Source organism: Rhincodon typus, chromosome 15 (genome assembly GCF_021869965.1).
Source record: "Rhincodon typus isolate 14 chromosome 15, sRhiTyp1.1, whole genome shotgun sequence".
Classification (NCBI taxonomy): domain Eukaryota; kingdom Metazoa; phylum Chordata; class Chondrichthyes; order Orectolobiformes; family Rhincodontidae; genus Rhincodon; species Rhincodon typus.
This window is the reverse complement of record NC_063346.1, coordinates 46,553,856-46,558,239: the sequence shown is the minus strand read 5'-3', so window position 1 is coordinate 46,558,239 and position 4,384 is coordinate 46,553,856.

The window sequence follows — 4,384 nt, the reverse complement described above, 5'->3', positions numbered from 1 at the left end:
GCAAAGGGAGAAAATTCCAAAACCTAGGAGCTGGATAATAGAATAGAAGAACCACCTATATCCTAATCAACTTAAATAACATTATAATTTTCCCTTGGTTGAGGCTTATCCTCCCCACTGAATCAATCATGCATTTCTGACTAATGGAATATATTCTATGATCTGCTCCTGACTTCTGCCCATACCTGTGCTGATATTCCATGTCAGAAGTGACTTAAGGAACAGTAAATTACCTGGATTTTTATTCAACCATGTGACAAAATGTTATACAATCCTTTTGACCAGCAATGTGCTTAGGCAAAAACAGCATTCTCACGAATTGTTTTCCAGTCTTTACCTCATTGCACATTTTCAAGGGAAGGTTCAGCGTAACTCAAAACAGGGTATCCTCTATATTCTCTATCCCATCCCAACATTTATAAATTTTCTTTTTTTTTGAATATTTACAACCAAAATTTAAATTCCTGCTGCTAGAAGTCTTTGATTCTGACTAAATACATCTAACCAGAGATAAACAAGCAAGATATTGATCACAAGAGATCTCATGCAATTCAGATTAGGTGGAAGTATTAAAGTTACTTCTTGTATGTGCGTACTGACAATCAAAGCAGCAACATCCATTACCCTAAAAGTGATTTTAAAGTTAGCCTGCAAGGAAATATGAAATCACTTTTTTTTCATTATATTTAAATAATCCAGCCAATCCTGTCTCCTGAGGAAGGGTCACGGGACCCGAAATATCAACTTTGATTTCTCTTCACAGATGCTGCCAGACCTGCTGAACTTTTCAAGCAACTTTTGTTTCTGTTTCCTTCTTGTTCAGTGGCAGCAGCGTGTACCATCTACAAATTGCACTGCAGCAAATTACCAAGCCTCCTTCGACACCACCTTTGAAACCTGCGACCTCTGCCACCTAGAGGGACAAAGGTAGCAGATGCATGTGAACACCACCACCTACAATTTCTCCTCCAAGTCACACACCATCTTGACTTGGAAACATACCACCATTCCTTCAGTGTCAATGGGTCAAACCCTCTTCCTAATGGTATTGTAGGTGTCCCTACAGCCCACAGATGGCAATGATTCAAGAAAGCTGTTCACCACCACTTTCTCAAGGGTAATTGAGGATGAGAAATAAATACTGGCACAGGCAGTGTAGCCACATTCCATTAATGAATAAACAAAAAAAACCGGCAGGCTAACTGCAGAGGAAGTTGAGAGCCTATTTTGACTGCCACACTACAGAGAACTGCAAGTATTTAAGCAGCTGTTATCTCATTGAACAATTTCTCCTTTAATGTGTCTCACTTCCTCCAAATAAAAGGTGTTGCTCAGGGAACCTGTATGGATCCTAGTTACACCTGCCTTTTTGTAGATCATTTTAAACAGTCTGAGTTCCAGTTCTGATCAGGGCCTCTCCCCCAACTTGTTTTTCAGCATATTGATGACTGTATCAGTGTCATTTCCTGCTCTTGCCTGGAAATGAGAATCTTCTTCAACCTCAGTTTTATTTTCCATCCTGCTCTCCTGGTCACCTTCCACATTTCCCCTCCTTTCCTCAATTTCTCTATCTCCATTACTCGGGAGGACAATCTATCAATATTCATTATAAGTTCACCACTGACTTCCACTGCTACCCAACTACACTTCTTCAATAGATAACACAGTGTGGAGCTGGAAAACACAGCAGGCCAGGCAACATCACAGGAGTAGGAAAGTTGACGTTACAAGTCAGGACCCTTCTTCAGAAAAGGGGGAAGGGGAAGGGAGCTCTGAAATAAATAGACAGTGGAGGGGTGGGGCTGGGGAACGTAGGTGGAATGGTGATAGGTGAGTGCAGATAGGCAGTGGTGGGGATTGGTCAGTGAGATGGGAGAGAAGATGGACAGGTTGTGTCAGGTCAAGGCGGCGGGGATGAGAGGGAGGGTTGGATATGGGATGAGGCTGGGGTGGGGAGATTTTGAAACTGGTAAAGTCCACATTGAGACCATTGGGTTGTTAGCTCCCAAGGCGGAATATGAGGTGCTGCTCCTCCAGTTTCCAGGTGGCATCATTGTGACACTGGAGGAGGCTCCCTTCACACTCCTTTTTCTACCACCCCCACTGTATGTCACATCACCTCCCTACTTTCTCCCACTTCACCATCCCTCCCTTTGTTTTTATTTCAGGTATTACAATTGGGCAATACTAGTCAGCTCAATGCTCACTGCTAAGGTGGCAGCCTGAGAGTAATGGACATGTTGCTCAGCTGGTTGCCAATGAAAAATATTACCCCTTTGAACGTATTTGTAAGTGGCAGGTTATGGGTGACATTAATAATTCCAATTTGAAAAGCATGCATAAATGCAAGTCCTTTCTTAGTTAGGTGCATAACAAATTAGTTTCCCTACTTTGTTGACAATATCTGGACAAGGGCTACCAGACACATGCGGTAAGCTTTTGTTGCTGGAGAAGGTAGCTCTATTTTATCAATGTTCTGTATTCATCCAGGGCTCTCTTATTTTAATGAAAATCTCTATTGATACATGTGTTGGCATTAGTGACCCATGTATGACAGCAAGTGAAAGCAGAGTGAGGGATATATACATATCTCTACTAACTTTTTAAAATCTTTATATTCCTATATATTAATTACATGAGAAAGTCATTAGGAAACTAATGTTACAAAAATAGATTTCTGTTTGTGGGAGCTTGCTATGCATAAATTAGTTACTGTGGTGTCCTTAGTTACAACCATGAACACATTTCAAAATTACTTCATTGGCCATAAAGCATTTTAGGATATCATATGGCTGTGAAAGGCACTATACAAAGCCTTTCTTAATATTCATACTTAGGTGATATTTTGTTGTTCTGTCAGGATATCTCTATCTCACAGCACCACATGTACTGTAGAGGATTGGGAAGATACTCTGCTTCCAACTTCTCAAGAACAACTAAGAATGGACAAAAAAAAAATTGGCCTTTTCGACAATGCCTGCATCCTGAGAATGAATTAAAAAAGAACATTCTACACGACATAGGATTAAAGAAATGTTTCCTCCGTCATCCCTGTGTTCCTGTCCATCATATCACAGAGCAATACTATTACTATTACGCAATGCAATGTAAAAGAACTAGATTTGGTTTATTTGTTTAAAAGAAAAGAAATAAAACAACAGTGTGAAGATATTGTTAAATAAAGTGAGTATGTTTTGAGAAAATTCAGACATGCCCACAGATGCTAAAAGTCACATAACCTTGATAGTTGCTTGGGCTGTTACAGCTCAAATGCCAGAAGTGCAAGTTGTACTTCTTTCAATTACTTGATTTCTGCTACTGCTGCAGAGAACAGATGTACAATGTATCAGGAGATGCAGAAAGAGTCACTGCAAGTGATTTTGTGCCTTGGCCAAATAACTTTTATTGGTAGCAATCAAATTGGTGAAGTTGATGATTTAATAGGACTTCAGTTTGATGTTCTCTGCCCTTTGAATAAATTCACTCAGTCCTGATGTGTCGGCCTAGATTATGATCATAAATCCTATGATGAGAGGTAAGAGCATAACCAACAGAGTCAAGGTGGCATAAGCTGGAATGCATGTGAGTGAAAGGTCAGTTTTTACTATATGGATATTAACATCTCCAAACTACATTTTTGGTTCAATTTCCATACCACATGTAATTTGCTTCCAAGGCATATGTTCACATCAAAGAATTCCCATACTGTTATTATTTCTGCATATTTCTTTACATTAACCTGTTTTAGTTGCATACTGATCATAGTATTTCTCTATGCTTCCACCCACCTCCATGAGGGCCTGAAACTTGCTAAGATGCTGTTCCACAGACACCAGCAGTGCTCTGCAATCTCCATAGGTTCTGTTCAAATGGGGGTCTAGCATTAATTAATTAATCTTGGGGAGTATTATCATCAGGGAAAATCCTGTCCTCACAAGATGTCTGACACGTGTACAATAATGCCTAAACAGCAACCAGTGATGGGAACCCCAGCTGATATTTCCTCCCTGGCCCACAGGCACTGCAGTAGCTCAAATATCCTCATCTAAGAGATTCGAAATCAGTCCAATCCAGGACTTGGACTTTCCTAGTCTATAGGCACAGCACAACTACCTACCAAACCAGCAGGGCGACTACTTTTATTTTTATCTAATGAATCAACTATGCATTCAAGCTGTGTGACATTCTTTGAATGAAAAGTACATTAAATTAATGTAATTTGAACAGAATTATAAAAAGAACCATCCTTAACCGACAGAGAGAGACAACATTCAAAGACATTTAAACAGCCAAACATTTTGTCTGTATCAATGGTATTCTTGTCTCTCCGGTGAAGGGAATTAATGCTGGGAGCTGACCTGGAGATCATGATAGGATCAATTTG